Source organism: Heterocephalus glaber, unplaced genomic scaffold (assembly GCF_053883595.1).
Source record: "Heterocephalus glaber isolate CG9 unplaced genomic scaffold, H.glaber_assembly_v1.0 deba00001444, whole genome shotgun sequence".
Taxonomy (NCBI): domain Eukaryota; kingdom Metazoa; phylum Chordata; class Mammalia; order Rodentia; family Bathyergidae; genus Heterocephalus; species Heterocephalus glaber.
This window is the reverse complement of record NW_028258297.1, coordinates 15495158-15513219: the sequence shown is the minus strand read 5'-3', so window position 1 is coordinate 15513219 and position 18062 is coordinate 15495158. Positions and strand designations below refer to the sequence as shown.

At 35.3% G+C, this 18062-nt stretch overlaps 1 long non-coding RNA gene across 1 annotated transcript in view; it reads left to right on the top strand.

The window, feature by feature from the left end:
• Positions 1 to 18062, top strand: part of LOC110349407 (uncharacterized) — a 578466-nt gene that overhangs the window by 434922 nt on the left and 125482 nt on the right. The gene's annotated exons all lie outside the window — the stretch shown is intronic.

The following is an 18062-nucleotide window of genomic DNA, read 5'->3' as shown; positions in this document are numbered from 1 at the left end:
CATCTCATCCTATTCAGAATGTCTATAACAATCCCCCACCCCCCCACCCCAAATACTGGTAAGACTGAAAAGCAAAAGGAGCCCTTAAACACTATTAAGTGAAATAGACATGATTGGTGAGAATGCAAATCAGTTTAGCAACTATGGAAAATAGTACAGAAGTTTTTCCAAAAACTAAAAATAGATCTACCATGTGACCCAGCTATATTATGCCTCAGTATAAATCAAAAAGAAATGAAGACAATATACCCATGTTTATTGTGGTACTATTCACAATAGCCAAGATATAGAATCAGCCTCTAAGCCTATAAACAGATAAATAGATAAGTATAATATGGTATATGAATACAATGGAATGAAATTCCACCATAAAGAAGAATAAAGCATGTAATTTGTGGAAGATATCATGTGGCCAGGATATGTGTATTCTTGTCCCTTTCTCTTCCCCTCTCTGCTTCTTCCTGTCTGCCATAGGTCAAACAACTTTCCTTTACCATGCCCTTCCACCATGCTATTTCTGCCTTGGAGCAAGTCAATCATGGCTTGAACCCTCTGAAAGCATGAACCAAATAAACCTCTTTTCATTTGTGGGTGTTGAATATTGTGTTACAGTGACAGGACAATGACAAATACAGAAAATTGGTAAAGAGAGGTAATTGTTGCAACTGTATCTGCCCATGTGGATTAGAAGCCTTTGGTTTGAAGCCCAGTTTGCAGGAGAATTTGGGAAAGGTTTGTAGATTCCAACTAGAGAAGCCTTAGAATGCTATAAGCAGAGCTTGATGAGCAGTTCTATTTGGAGTTCAGAAGAGCAGAAAAATTATAGCAATGCAGGCAGTAAAGGCAAGGCTCATGAGGTTTCAGTTGATAATGAGACCTCTGACAAACTGGACTAGAGGCTATGCATGTTTCATTGTGGAATTAATTTCTGTGCATTTTGTTTATGTTCTAAAACTACTTTTTTGTGAGACTGAATTTAAAGAAGGTGGATTAATTAATCTGGTTGTGGAAATTTCAAGACAGCCCAGTGTCCAAGCTGTGGCATGAGTACTTCTGACAGCTTTCAGGCAGATTTACAATGAAAATCAGGAGCAAAATGTGGGACCTAAAGATGTGTAAATTGTGCAGCTTGGCTACAAAGGAGTGCATGTAAAGCTGCAGCCAAGTAGAGCATCCTTGCTGATTGACATTAAAAAGAAATACTTCATTGATGTTACAACAGGAAAGATGCCTTCAGGGCATCTCAGAAAATGGCCAGACCTCACACATCAGAGACTCAAGGGAATAAAAGGGTAAACTCCTTTGAAACATTTTTGCTTTAAGAAGAGGGCCTCAGGACATCCTGTTAATTCAGGACCACCTAGGATAATGTTTCCCAGAATTGAGCTATCTGGAGAATCAGGGTCACTGTTGCAATGGTCCAAAGAAGCCAGGCTACTTCTTAAGCTGCTGGCAGACAATGGCATCATCCATCGGGTGCTGATTTTTCAGGCAAACAGACTGAAAGAATGATGAGCTCCTGGAGGCCTCTATCCAGATTTCAGAAGGCCCAGGAGCCTAGGCAAATATTTGAGATACAGTCATAGTACCTGCCAGGAGCCAGGATAGGGTGATGTTTAAAGCTAAAGGTGCAGGAGAGACCACAGGAAGTAGGAGATGCCAGGAATGTGGAATATCTGCTGAGGAAAATTACAGTCAGAGAGCAAAATGAGCCCAAAAGAGGCCATATGGATTGCAACCAGCAATGCTGTCTAAGTCCTCTGGAGCTCATATCTCACCACAACTTGGACTGGGTGCTAAATATTGAGCTACAGGACTCAATGTTTGCCCTGCTGGATTTTCATCTTGCTTTGGTCAAATTCCTTTCTATTTCCCTATATTCATACTATAGTGATACATACATACTCATGTTTATAGCAGCACAGTTCATAATAGCTAAATCTTGGAAATGGCCTGTATGTCTATCAACAGGTGAGTAAATAAAGAAAATGTGGTATGTATACATAATAGAGTATGACTCTGTCATAAAGAGGGATAAACTTGAGTCATTTGCAGGAAAATGTATGCACCTTGAAATAAGCTTAAATATCACATGGTTTCTCTTATATGAGAAACCTAAAACATGAAAAGCAAAATAAAACTTGGATAATAGGAAGGAGAAAGATAGATCTTTTTGAATTGGAGAGAGGATCGAGAGATGGAGAGGGAGGGGATGAAAAAAGAACTAAGATCTGTTACCTTCATGTACCAACTCCCCACAAACAATATAATAACTATGTACCGCAAACATATACTAATAAAAATGAAAAATAAATTAAAAGAAAGCCTATAAACACAAAAAATAGATTAGAGATTGCCAGAGGCATAAAGAAAGTAAGAATGAGAAATGACTGCTCTTGGGTAAGTTTTGTGTGTGTGTGTGTGATACTAGGAGTGAACCTAGGGCCGCGCACAGAACTACATCCCCTCCCCCCTTTTACATTTGGGTTAGATCTTGCTAAGTCACTAAACTGCTCAGGCTGGGCTTAAACTTGTGATCCTTCTGCCTCAGCTCCCCAGAGTGCCGGAATTAGAGGCTGTGACACCAAATGCAGCTTTTAGTTTCTTTGGGAGTGATGAAAATACTGTGGGAAAATAGACAACTCCTGAACTGTACACTTCAAAAGAGTGGATTCCACATCTGTAATCCCAGCACTTGGGGACACTGAGGCAGGAAGATTCAAGGTCAAACTCAGCTAAGGAAATTTAGCAACTTAGTCAAACTCTGTCTCCAAATAAAAAATAAAAAATAAAAAATGATTGGGGTTGTAGGTCAGTGCAGAGGGCCTGAGTTTACTCCTTAATGCCATGAATTAATAACAATATAGTAATTATGACATTTCATAATATATGATATATATATATAATTTATTGCAAGTGTTAAAACTACAAAAATTCTAGAAGAAAATATATGAGAATTGTCAGCTTTTTGTTTCTGGAGAAAAGTACCTGTTATCCACAACTTAAAGAAGGAGAATTTTATTTTGGATCACAGTTTCAGAGGTTTCTGTTCATGGTTGGATAGGCAGAATGGGCCTGGTTGAGAGGAAAGATTCCCACCTTAAGGGATCTGTCAAACAGAAAACAAGGAAAGAACCCAGAAGGGGAATAAGGGGCCCAGGACAAAAATGCTTCCTCTGTGTCATACCCCAATGACCTGCTCCCTTCAGCCAGGCTCCACCTCTGAACAGCACTTGTAGTTATGAACTCATCATCTGATTAATCCGCTGATAAGTATGGTTCTCCCATGATCCAGTCACCTTCCAAAAGCCCCTCCTCCACACACAGCTTTTTGCTGGACAATTTTGATCTAAACCATAATAACACCGTAGTGAAGGGGCTGAAGCTTAGATGGAGTGGTGAGTCTAAGGTTTAGGAGACAGTGGATGTCCAAGGGAGGAGAGCGCCAGAATGATGGTAAATATGGAGCCATAATTCGACTGCGGTGTGGAGCTCCTGACAGTATTTTTAAAAATATCCTTTTATTGGCACATTTTAGGTGTACAATGTACTAACATTCATCATTGGAGATATGCACCTTTACATACTCTCTTGGTTCTTATTTTTTCCCCATTCCCCTGCCCTCCCTTCAGCCCCTCCATCCCTCCCTATTTACAGAGACTTTGTTTCCTTTTTTTTCATTTTCCCATATTAATTCCAATCCCTTCTTTCCTTCCCCCCCTTCCCCTTCCCCTTTGCCCCTTTTCTTCCTATTTCACATTATCTATTATACCTTTTAGTCCTTATTTACACTTTCAGTTTCTCACACTAGAGAAACTATTCGGTATTTATACATATGTGTTCTATTTATTTCTCTTAAGAATATCACCTCAATGTGCATCCATTTAGCTATAAATGCCTCTAATTTCTCATTTTTGATGGCTCAGTTTATTTAAAAACCCACATTTTCTTTATCCAGTCTCCAGCTGATGGGCATTTGGGCTGTTTCCAAGTTTTAGCTATTACAAACCATGCTGCTATGAACATGGGTGCACATGTATCACTGTGGTATGATTCTTTTAATTCTTTGGGGAAGATACCCAGCAGGGGAATAGCTGGGTCCAATGGGACTTCCAGTCCTAGTTCTTTGAGGTATCTCCATACTGATTTCCACAGTGGTTTCATCAGTCTACACTCCCACCAGCCGTGGAGCAGGGTTCCTCTTTCCCCACAGCCCCGCCAGCATTTGTTATTGGTTGATTTCCTGTTAGCAGCCATTCTTTCTGGAGTGAGGTGGAATCTCAGAGTTGTTTTCATTTGCATCTCTCAAAAGACCAGTAATGTTGAACATTTTTTTCATATGTTTATTTGCCATTTCCACTTTTTTGTCTGAGAAATGCCTGTTCATTTCAGATGCCCATTTTTGGATTGGGTCTTTAAATTTGAGAGGTCTGATTTTTTAAATTCTTTATAGATTCGAGATAGTGGACCTTTGTCTGAGGGACCGCTGGTGAAATTTTTTTCCCACATTGTGAGTTTTCTCTTCACACTGCTGGTGGTTTCTCTTGCAGTGCAGAAGCTTTTTAATAAGAGATTCCACTTGTTGATTGTTTGTGCTAGTTCACGGGCAACTGAGGTTTTATTCATAAAGTCTTCTCCTACACCAATGTCTTCAAGCGTTCTACCTAACCTCTGTTCCAGCCAGTTCAGTGTTTCTGTTTTTATATTTAGGTCTTTAATCCATTTTGATTTTAGTTTAGTGCACGGTGAGAAATATAGGTCTAGATTTAGTCTTTGGCAAGTTGAAGCCCAATTTTTCCAGCATCATTTATTAAAGAGGCTATCTTTCCTCCAGTGAGGGTGTTTGGCTCCTTTGTCAAAGATGAGGTGGCTGAGTGTGTCTGGAGTTGTTTCTGCATCTTCTAATCTGTTACACTGGTCCTCAGATCGGTTTCTTTGCCAGTACCATGCTGTTTTATCACAGTTGCTTTGTAGTATAGTTTCAAGTTGGGGATTGTGATACCCCCTACCTTGTCTTTATTGCCTAGAATTGCTTTTGCTATTCTAGGTCTCTTCTTGTTCCAAATGAATTTTTGGATTGTTTTCTCAAGGTCCATGAATTATGCTGCTGGGATTTCAATTGGGAATGCATTGAATCTCTATAGCAATTTTGGAAGTATGGCCATTTTCAATATGTTGACCCTTCCTACCCATGTATTTCCATTTTGTGATATCCTCTTCAATCTCTTTTTTCAAAGTGCTATAGTTTTTAGAGAAGAGGTCTTTGATTTCTTTTGTTAGATTGATTCCTAGATATTTCAGTTTTTTGGGTGCTATTGTGAAAGGAATTGTTTGCCCTATTTCTCTCTCAGTGATTCTGTTGTTCATGCAGAGAAACGCTATTGATTTTTGTGTGTTGACCTTGTATCCAGCTACTTTACTGAATTTGGGTATTAAGTCTAGAAGACTTTTGGTGGAGTTCTTGGGGTCTTCTATATAGAGTATCATGTCATCTGCAAATAATGAAAATTTGAATTCTTCATTTCCTATCTTTATTCCTTTTATTTCTTTCTCTTGTCTAATTGCCATGGCTAATGTTTCCAAAAAAATATTGAACAGGAATGGTGATAGTGGACATCCTTGTCTTGTTCCTGATTTTAGTGAGAAAACTTTCAGTTTTTGACCGTTTCATATGATATTGGCTGTTGGTTTTTCATATAATATTTGCTGTTGGTTTTTCATAGATGGCTTTTATCAGATTGAGGTAGAGACCATCTATTCTGATTTTTTGCAGGATTTTTATCATAAATGCATGTTGGATTTTGTCAAATGCTTTTTCTCCATCTATTGAGATGATCATATGATTTTTATCCTTGGCTCTATTGATACAGTGTATTGCATTGATTGATTTGCGTATGTTGAATCATCCCTGCATCCCTGGGATGAATCCCAGTTGGTCAGGGTGTATGATCTTCTTGATGATCTTCTGCATTCTGTTTGCCATTATCTTATTAAGGATTGTTGCATCTATGTTCATTAGTGAGATTGGCCTATAGTTCTCTTTTTCAGTTGGGTCTCTCTCTGCTTTGGGGATCAAAGTGATGCTTGCTTCCAGGAATGAATTTGGGAGTATTGCTTCCCTTTCAATTTCATTGAAGAGTTTAAACAGTAGTGGCAGCAGTTCCTCTCTAAATGTCTTGTAGAATTCAGCAGTGAAGCCATCAGGACCTGGGGTTTTCTTGGTTGGTAAGTTTTTAATTACATTTTCAATTTCATTGATTGATATTGGGTCATTTAGAATTTTCAGGTCTTCTTCATTCAACTTTGGTAATTCATACGTAGCTAGGAATCTGTCCATTTCTTCTGTGTTTTCCATCTTATTGGCATATAGGTTCTGGAAGTAGGTATTGATGATCCTCTGGATTTCTGCTGAGTCTGTTGTAATTTCACCCTTTTCATTCCTAATTGCATGGATTTGGGCCTTTTCTTTCCTTTGTCTGATAAGGTTGGCTAAGGGTTTATCAATTTTGTTGATTCTTTTGAAGAACCAACTCTTGGCTTCATTAATTTTTTGTATTGTTGTCTTTGTCTCCATTGCATTGATATCTGCTCTGACATTTATAATTTCCTCCCTTGTATGAGCTTTGGGTTTGTCCTGCTCTTCTTTTTCTAGAAGCTTGAGGTTCAGCATCAGGTTGTGTAATTGGGTTTGCTCTGTTTTCCTAATATGAGTATTCACTGCTATGAATTTCCCTTGAAAGACTGCTTTCATTGTGTCCCATAGATACCAATATGTTGTATTGTCATTGTCATTTAATTGAAGGAACTGTCTAATTTCTTCTTAAATTCCTCTGTGACTCATTGGTTATTCAGAAGTGTGTTGTTCAATTTCCATGTGGTTATGAAGTTTTTGCAATTTCTTTTGCTATTGATGTCCAATTTCATCACACTATCGTCTGATAATATATAGGGGATAACTTCAATTCCTTTGCTCTTACCTAAATATGTTCTGTGAGCAAGTATGTGGTCTATTTTGGAGAACAACCCGTGTGCAGCTGAAAAGAATGTGTATTCTGATTTTGTGGGGTGGAACACTCTGTAAACATCTGTTAAATTCATTTGTTCAAGAGTTCGATTGAATTGTAGTATGTCATTGCTTGATGTTTGTCTGCAGGAGGATAGCTACTCCTGCTTTTTTTCAGGATCCTCTGGCATGGAGTATTGTTTTCCACCTTTTAACTTTCAGTCTATGAGTTTCTTTTGGAATTAAGTGTGTTTCTTGTATGCAGCATATTATTGGATCTTGCTTCTTGACCCATTTTGCCAGTCTATTTCTTTTGATTGGTGAGTTGAGACCATTAACATTGATGGGTATAACTGATATGTACTGACTTATCATTGTCATGACTTTTTCTTTTTGTTTGATTCTCCCTCTTTGCTTTTAATTTCCTGTTGTGCCCAGTGGATTCATTCTGCTGGGCTTCCTGGGGTTGTGATCCTCATTGTCTTTTCCTAGGATTTTGTCTAAAATTTTTTGGAGTGCTGGCTTGGTATTCATGAAGTTCTTAAGGTGCTCTTTGTCATGAAAGTATCTTATTTCACCATCAGTTTTGAAAGACAGTTTTGCAGGGTACATCAATCTGGGTTGGAGGTTGTTTTCCTTTAGGGCTTGAAATACATCACTCCAAGCTCTTCTTGCCTTGAGGGTTTGCACTGAGAAGTCTGCTGTGATTCTGATGGGCTTTTCTTTGTATGTGATTTGTTTCTTTTCTCTAACTGCTTGTAGAATTTTGTTCTTCTGTTTGGTTTGTGGAATCTTAACAATTATATGCTTATGTGTAGATTTTTTTTTTTTTTATCAAGGCTAGTTGGTGTCCTGTGTTCCTCGTTTATCTGTATGTCAAGTTTTTTTCCCCTGCTTGGGAATTTTTCGGCCATTACTTCTGTGAACAGTTTTTTTTATGTCATCTGCACTCTCTCCTGTTTCTTCATTGGCTCCAATCAGTCTTATGTTATTCTTCTTTGCATCATCTAGCAGCTGCTGGATTGATTTCTCATGGTCCCTTACAATTTTGTAGCAATTTTTCTTTTCCTGGTCACTAATTGCAATCTTATCTTCTATATCTGAAATTCTGTCTTCACATTGGCTCATTCTGCTGCATAGACTTTCAATTGAGTTTTTAATCTCCTGGAAATCTATTTGCATCTGTTTTATGGATTCCATTTGTTTCCTATGTTGGGATTCCATCACATTCCTCAGCTCCTCTATTTTTTTTATCTGTGTGCTCTCTAGATTTATTAATCATGTCTTGCACTATGGGCACAATATCTGCTGTTATGTGAGAAATTATTTCTGATTTCATTTTTTCCAGATCCTCTTTTGTTGGTAGTTCAGGGAGTCCAGGTTGTTGAGTATCAGAGTGTTCCATCTCATTTTCCTTTAGGGTTGCTGTAGATGATCTGGAAGTCTGGTTCTGAGGCTTGTTTACATGTCTTCTCATTTCAACAGAGGTGTGTGGGGGGGTGTTGCTAGCACCCATATGGCTCACCCGCTCTGTGCTGGGAGCTGTGGCATGCCTACCAGGAAGCCTCCTCCCTCTGGGAGCTACAACATGCCTACCTGGAAGCCTCCTCTGGGCTGGGTGCCATGGCACACTGACCTGGAAGCCTCCTCTGTGCTGGAAGCTGTAGCATACCTACCTGGAAGCCTCCTCCATGCTGGGAGCTGCAGCATGCCTACCCGGAAGCATCCTCTGTGCTGGGAGCCATTCTGATAGTATTTTAAGAAATGAATGAGCATTTTATTTTAGTCTTTTTTCCTCTAATACTGTACAGTAATTGTCAAATTTTATCTGAATCAGAATCACCTGGAAAGCTTGTTAGCACCCACCTCCGGAGTTTCTGACTCAGAAGATCTGGTGTGAAACATGAGTGTTCATCTCTGACATATTCTGATGCAATACCTAGAAACGAGGAAGCTTGCACCATGCTGATGCTAGCTTGGAGCACACAGTATTGTGCAGACTAGGAAAGCTGTTTATGTCTGTTCACCTCTTTTTTAAATTGCTTAATGTATTTAAATATTCAGTAAAGCCTTGCTGAATGGATGAATGGGCCATTTCACAGGTAGAGAAAGTAAAGAAGAAAGTTGGCCAAATTATGCTAATATTTTCCAGTTTCCAAACCCAGTAACCTTCACAGTCTATCCATGAAAAATCAGAGCTGGGCAAGAATACTTCCTAACTTCAATTAGAAAAATTTCAATAAGTAATGAGCATTAGTGCTGGATCTTGAAGAAAGATGAAGAAAGGAAAAATATCAGCTAAAGTTTGGAAACTGAGAATGTAAGTGGTAATCACATATTCTACTCAGTTTTAATTCAAGATACTTATGTCATTCTCAAAGTGTACACCACACATATTTGAGGGGACCCCAGGAGTACATAGATCAAAAGAAAATAAAACTAGTAAATAGATTGACTGTGTTTTATAGTTCCCTAAATGTGAGACCAAAGACTTTTGGCCTCACTGTGTAGGCAGTAGAGAATCATAAAAATCTTAGTGCAATGAAATTTTACATGGTTAAAGTTGTTCTTTAGGGTGACAATTGAGACAGTAACTGCATTAGTCACTTTTTCATTGCACAAAGTATGTAACATACACAGTTTAAAGGAGAAGAGGTTTACTTAGGCTCATGGTTTCAGAAGTTTCAGTCCATAGTCAGTGGCTACAAGATAGAAATTTCATGGTGGAAAGGGGCCCAGGATAAGAATACACCCTGTCTGGTCACACCCGCAGTGACCCAAACTAGTCCTTCTAGGCCCTGCCTCCTAATAGTACATTTAACTCTGATTTCATCAATGGGTTAATCCACTGTTAGGTATTGTACCAGCCTAATCCCATCACCTTCCCAACACCCCCCAACACATGAGCCTTTGGGTGGACATTTTTAGTCTAAACCATAACAGTAACTTAATTCAGATTCTTATCTAGAGGATGTAAAAGTTTCTGGAATTGTTGTTGAATATTTAAGAAAAAGACAGCAGTGCTTCACCTCACAGGATTCAGTATGTTCAGTTGACAACTGAGGAACAAAAATTAGATGTGTTCAAATTAAAAGATGTTTAAAGGTTTGTATCAGCCACTGGCACATTACAGTGATAAATATCACTCTATTTTCAAGGGATTGATGTATTCTCTTTCTTAATGTCTATAAGGAAGAAAATCAAATGATGAGTGTCCAGAAGAGAGGTATATAGTCCTTCATGATTGTTCCCAAGAATGCTTACAGCAACATTTAGACTTCAACTGTTTTCAATAGAATATTCATACTTCTTTCAAAAGGATCATCTTATTGAGGAAAAGTCCTATCAGAGATTATAATGCTTCTCTGAAAAGGCATCCTAAAATATAAGGAGCCTGGGTGTGAAAGGGGGCAAAAGAGAATAACCTAGAAAGTATATTCAGTTAATGATGTTATGCAGTACATTTATGTTAGTGAGGAAGCTGGACATAACCTATGAGTTTATAAAAGTTGATAGAAAAAATATTGAAACAACAGGATAGAAAAACACCTCCAATTTAATGGTTCTGTGTCTTGCAAGGGACTTAGGGATGCCTAAGCCCGAGGTAGACTTTATATGGGAATAAGCTTTTCTAATATGTTTCCAGAAGCTCAAATCTACCATCTGGCTGAAGCAGCTGTGAGGAAAACCTTTGTTGTGTTGTTTTGCAATTTGTTTCTGTAGTGTCAGACAGAACTTCAATGCAAAAGGAAAAGGATGCAATACAAACAAAATAAAGTTATTTAAAATAGATAATTGGAATTAGGGTATCAAGAGTGTCTTGGAAATACCTAGAATGCTGATGAATTCCACTGGGGCACACAAAGTCATTATTTCTAGGAATAGTGGACTAGAAAAATGCCTCTTTGTGGAATTTTAATAGATAAAGCAGAATTAAAATAATGCTTCTAATTTTAATTTTGAATCATGAATACAAGATGTGTTTCCAACATTATCAAAAATTGAATAGTATGTCAACATTTAAAAGTTCTATTGAAGTGCATCTTTAATAAGAAATCTGATTGAGAAGTCTTTTTAAATTTAAGTTAAAAAAAGATTGATTTTTTGAGACAGAGTTTTGCTATATAGTTCAGGTTGACCTTGAACTTACTATGTAGGTCAGGCCAGCCTCCAGCTAGCTGAGATCCTCCTGTCTCAGCCTCTAATGTGCTGGGATTATAGGTATGCCCCACCACACCAGGCAGAAGTCATTTTTAAATGTATTTCTTCATTTAAAAAGTAATGTATGCTTATAGAACAATGGGAGAAAAGTCAAGGATAAACATATTTTTGAAATCATCCATGAATGCATCATGAACACAGAATTGCCTATACTCCTTCTAGTTTTATGTATGATAGCAAATTCAGCATGTGTTCCAGGACAGCAGGGATTTTTATCTGGTTTACTATTGTTTACTGTTGCATATTTAGTGCCTACATCACTGTCTTCTTCATGATAGATAATCAGCAAATATTTGTTTACCTAAGTATACACATAATTATAAAATTAAAATTATGATATATTTAAATGTATTACCTTCTATCCCCATTTTTTCTTATACTATGAAGTCATGTGCTAGTAAATATTTTTAATGGCTACATTAAATTCATTTTATGGATTTATAACAATTTGCTTAACTTGTACAATATTACTACCTTAACTTTCTTATAGATAGATGTATACACAAATTTCTAATTATATCCTTCAGATTTATTGAATTTTTACAAGTGAAATGTTAATCAATAGGTATGAATATTGTCATATATCTTGTCACATATTTCAAACAGCCCCAAATAGTCATATCTACTTACATCAGTGGTCTATTAGAATTTATCTCCAACCCTGAACAATTGAACAATTTTAATTTTAAAAAGTTATGGATTGAATGGGTAAAAATTATATCTTTTGGTCATTTTAAATATTTATTTAATTATCTGTGAGTTTGACAAATTTTAGTATTCGTATGAGGTATTTGTGAACAATTTTTTTACATCCTTTCTCGCATTTGTGTGGGTTGAACTATTTTTGTATTAATTTTTATAATTTTCTCTATATTAGTGAAACCCATTGGTTTTCTCATGCAGTAGATACTTCTTTGTATCTTTTAGTTTACATCATTGTTTTGTTTAGTACATTTTCATATTTGACATAGCAACATGTTAACAGTCTTTTCATTCCCCATTTCCTTTAATTTTGTTTATTTCTATGTTTTTATGCGTTCTCTTGCCATAATTAGATCCATTTACAGCTGATATGTTCACCTACTTTATCATTTAACTATAATTAATCTGAGATTTGTTTTTGTTTGTGACATGAGATGAGTCTAATACATGGTTTGTAACAATACTAATTATATTAGATTCATCATCAAATAATCCACTTGTTATCTTCTGATTAAAAATCCTACTCTATTTTACTATCTATCTGCCTATCAATCTATCTATTTGTATATTAGGCCTTTGATGTAGTATGGACTTTCTCTTCATTTCCACTGATCTGGATAGTTTGTTTTATTTTTATCCTATTTTCAATGTACAGTAATTGTTTGTAGTACATTTTAATATTTGGGAAAGTAAATCTTGCTTCATTGCTGATGTTTTCTAAATATATTTTTTGAATATTCTTTTCAGTTTATTGATGAAAGATTGCATATTTTAAGTTTTAAAATTGAGAATTTAAATTGGTGATTTATGACATATAAATTAATATTGAAAGATTTGACACTTTATTCATTGCTGAGTCTTCCTCCCAGGAATATAGTGGAGGTTTCCAATGACATTTAGTAATTTTTTCATGACCTTTAGTAATTTTATAATTTTTCATATACCTATGAGGTTTTTTTTTTTGGTACCGGGGATTGAACTCGGGTCCTTGAGCTTGCGCAACAGGTGGTGAAACCACTGAGCTAAATCCCCGGCCCAACCTATGAGTTTTTTGCCGAGACTTCATTGTGCACTTTAATCAATATGAAATACTTGTTTCAGCATTTGAATTATTCTTTGACTATATTTTATTTTATATTTATATTTGTGTAAGTCTTGTTGATCTTTTAACTTTCAATCTTTTTATTTCATTAAATAGAGGTGCATCTCTTCAAATTATCATGTATTAAACCAACCATTTAAGAATCATCTTTTCCTTTCATAAATAAATATGATCCAATTGTATTTATTGTTTTTCTTGACATAGTTATCTTACTCTGGTCATATTACCTTATACATTATATTTCTTATCTTTATTTACTAATTTATTTAATCCATTTCTATTTGTGTCAATAGATAATTTTCTCTACATTTATTTAAAAGTTTGTTTTAAGATTAAAAAATTGTGCATTATTAATAGCTTATGTTTATTTAAAAATTAAATAATTCTTTGTCTAAATATAAAATGAATTATACCTTCTAATTTCTCTTTAAGATCCATTACTAGCTTATCTGAGTTAGAGACATACAATTCTTCTTATGTATAACATTGTTACAATCAGATTGTCATTCATTAAAATTTATACATTTTGCTTATTTTTTTCAGATTAATTTTCCATTATAACATTTAATTTTAAAGTCATCTATAATATAATTGCTTAAAATAAATTAATGTTTAGCTTATTTACTTGCTTTTTTGGTTTTTCTTTTATCTATTTCCAGATTTTATAGGTCTTTAATTTCAAGTTATATAGCAAGAATGCTATTTTTGATGTTCTTACATATCTGAAAAATATACTTTCTTCACATATTAAAGGAAATTTTTCTATCATCTACTACATGTTTCTTCTCAGGTCTCTGCATGTATATTCACACATGTAATATACTCTGAAAGAAATTCACATACTATTGTCATATGTTCTCAATGCCTGGAGGAATTTTCATAATCTTCGTATTTCTATTTCTTCTGTAAATACATAAGAGTATGTTCTCCCAGATATTTAGTATAAAATATGAGAAACCTATACATTTGCTAACATGAATCATTTTTAGTCCAGAATATTTTCTGCTATAGTCTTTGATTGTGACCAAAAGATCTTATGAATTTACTTCTTCAGGGCATTTCTTATACTTAAATTTTCATTTTTATTCTCTGTCCAAATCTTTTAGTTTCTCAGTGCATTTTAAAATGTCTTTATCTTTTCACTCTAAGCTCTGAAGCAATGTGTAATTCTGTACAGCAAATAGCTAAATTTCCTGCTTTGTCATTTCTGTATTTTACTGTCTGTAATTGTTACATATTTGCTTCCTGAAATTATGCATTTTTATTTATATATCATTTGTGATTCACCTTGCTGAATTTTTCTTTTTTTAATTTTTAGTTTTAGTCTCTTAATAATTTAATAATATTACAGTTATCTTCTTACTTTTTACCCACTTTGGTTCCGGAAAATTTTTCTAATGTCTGAAATAGATCATTTTTAGAATTTTCTTTTTAGGGTTTCTTACTCCAAGGTTTATAAACACTGTTTTTAAAAGCCAAATATATATTTACTTAAACTATGATTTTACTCAAATGAGGCAAGATTCCATCTCCAGACTTAGTATTTACTAATGAACATAATTCTGAGTTATCAGAAGCTGGAAGTAATCACTGCTCTGTTGTTTGTGTACCTGAGATTCAAGTTGACTTGTATAGAACCCACGTGATTTGTACTTTGGGCAGGTATTAGTATATCATTCACTAACTAGTGGAGCATATAAAATGCTACTAATCTGGTACTACTTTATATGTCTGTTTGACCTAATGCACTTTAATTGTAGAAACCACACTTCTCATCCTGCAATGCAAACATTTCCAATTTACTGCTTTCTTGGCTTTTTAATTTGCTAAATCTGAGTGGGTATGAATAAATAGGAAGAGGACCAAGAAATGGAAGAAGGGTAAAGGGTGGGGAAAGGAAGGGGAAATAAAAAGAATTAAAATGTGTTATATACATGTACCAACTCCCCACAGGGAATGTAATCATTATGTACTGCAAATGTGTACTGACAAAAAATTAATTAATTAAAAAAGAAAAACCAAGACAGGAACTGCCTTCAGTATCCTCCCCAAAGCAGCACCGTATGAGCAGAATTTAGTTGGCATATGCTATGGGTCTCTGGGTTAATGAAATATACAACAGGCTTTTTTTTCTTATAGGGAGGATTCACTCAACAGCAAAGCCCAAGTAAAATTTTTCCAAATCAAATTTTATTGGTCTTACATTTTGTGGGATTCCTCAAAGATTCTAGTAGAATGCTTGTGTTTTTCTCTTAGGCATCAGTGTTTGTTAGTGAGTTTTTATTCTTTTACTTGTCTCTATAGGTTTTCTTAAGTTGGACTTCATGAGACTACATCTAGTTCTAAAGTTGAGGTTAATTTAAATAAATTTATATTTTGATATTTTTAGAAAAACATGCCTATGAAGTACGTACTGAAGCTATGCAAAATTACATGACCCAAAATGTACTTGGCTCTATTGATAATTACTAAATCTGTGAGCCATATCAACTAATACTTTACTAGTAATCTTACAAAAGTGAACTTTTAAATATTTCTAGTTTCTTAGTATAAATTTATGTTTTGTAACTTAGTATTAGTGTTATAAAAATCACTAACATAACATCCAAAATGGCACTGATAAGTAGGGTCACAAGTTCAAGACTCAGAGATTCCTAAATACCATCCCAGTGCTTCCCTATGCTCATATTCCTTCTCTGACATTCCAGCTATAGTACTAGTTGGGTTTACATTTTTCTAGAATTTTGTGTTAGTTGCATTTTTTTGTTGTTCATAGAAGTTTCAGCCCATAATTGGATGTATCTAAGGCAGGGTGGCATCACAGAGGAGAAAGAGCTCATGATGTGCAGAAGGTAGCAAAGCAACAAGTGAGGGCCACAGCTTTTTTATCCCTTATATCTTATCCAGGCTTTCTACCCCTTATACTTAGAAAAGGTAGCACTTACACCTTTAATCCTAGTGCCCTTGGTCCTCATATTGCACCATGAATCAACCCCAGCATCACACACTCTAAATCCAGCCACCTCTGAAAAAGTCCCACCTATGACTGCATGAGGCTTTCGGGGGGCCATCTAGACACAGCCATAACAGATTCCTTCATTCTAAAACTTTGATTCCTGCCAAAGAACTCGGGTTAAAACACTTAAACCTCTCACCATGCATTTATATCTTCAGCTGAGGGGAATAAAGATTTGAGAGCTGGGAAAGAGCAGAAGGATTAAGGGGTGAGGTTCTACCACCAAGATGAAAGGATGATACTATTTAGGCAGAAAATTCAGCAAACAGGAAGACAAAGATAAATCCTGAAAATAAGCTTTGCCTGCATCACAGTTTTGCACCTAGCTAACCCTTACTTGACTACACATTAGTTGCCAAATTATCTATTTTATGAAAAAGTAAAACAAAGTTTCATAACCAAATAAGAGAATAACAACATTTATTCATTTCTTCCAAGTAGTTACTCAGCATATAAGAGATAAACCAAAAAGATTCTTACAAAAAAATAGATCATAATATAAAACTTTCTTTTCAAGAAACTAAGATAAACTACTAAAATGAATAAATTAGCATGTACTGTATATTGAAATATTTCTAAAACAATCAAATATTTAATTTGAGAAAGTATTTGAACTTCTCCCTACTTCCTATTTATCTCTTCTATTTTACTCTCTCTCTTTATATATATAATAACTATATGCATAACTATAAACACATATATATATACGCACATACCCATTGTTTCTTATATGATCTCTTATCCACTATAAATCATGATATTATTCTATTAATAATGCCCAATGTGGAGATACAGGGTTTGATCAAACCATATCTGGAAAGTAGAATATAGTGACCATGCCCAATTATAAAATACAATTTTGAGATTTTTAAATGTTCTACTAGTCACAGCCTTCAACATGCATTTAGCTTTCTTGTTTGTTTGGTTTTTTGTTTGTTTGTTTGCAGTACTGGGGATTGAACCCAGGGCTTTTTCCCTGAGCTACATCCCAGCCTTTTTGGATTTTTTATTAAAAGAGAGTCTCTTTAAGTTGCCCAGACTGGGGTTGAACTTCTGATCCTCTTTCCTCAGCCTCTTAGAGTGCTAGAATTGCAAGTGTGCAGCATCAGGCCCAGCTCATTTTAGCTTTCTTTTTAAAATTTTAGCTTTCTTTCTTAAATTTTTAAAAAAATTTCTCTGAACCTTAATCTGCAAATGAAAAAATTTTTTGAAGGTCTATAGAGGAAAAAAAATTCTTGTTAAGTCCAAAAGTACAAGGACAGAAAATTTGTATTTTTTCTTTCTGCATTCTTCTCAGTCAGGAAAGTATTTGGCAAATAATAATTGCTCAGTAAATATTTGTTGATTCAATAAATCAATAAATGGATGATAAATTAATAAAGTCAGCATCAAAGGGTAGTATTAAGGCTACTGGACTTTGGGATATGCAGACTGGTGTGAATACAGAATTGAAAGGGACTTCATAATTGGATTCTTTTTGGGATGAGGCTTAATTGCTGTGTAATGTTTAATCTACAACTTTATCCCCGACTATGAGGTTTCTCCTAACCTACCCTGTCCTATCTGTAATCTGAGTGCTAAGAGGCTTTTTTAATGAGTATAATCAGTATAAACTTTGTCATAAATTCAAGTAGTAAATATAGTTGTCAGTACTTAATTTTTCCCAATTAATTATTCTGATACCCTATGTATTATATTAGTCAGAATATCTGCTGCTTTTCCTTCCTGAATTTCTGTTAAGCTCAGAGCGTATGAAGTATAAAATAGGAAGAACATCAGAGCCACAATCATTGGTCATTGCTATTGCTCTGTGCTGCCATGTGCTAAATGACACTTTCGACAGATGATAGCAGTCCACCTGGTGATAATTCCCTCTGGGCCACTGAGCAGGGCCTCTTGCCACGGTTCTACAGGGAGAGCAAGTAATTATATTCACTTGAGTCAGCTTGAGTAGCTATTCATTTACACAATCATGCTCAACTCTTTGAATCCCAAACCTACTTGCCATGATGACGTGA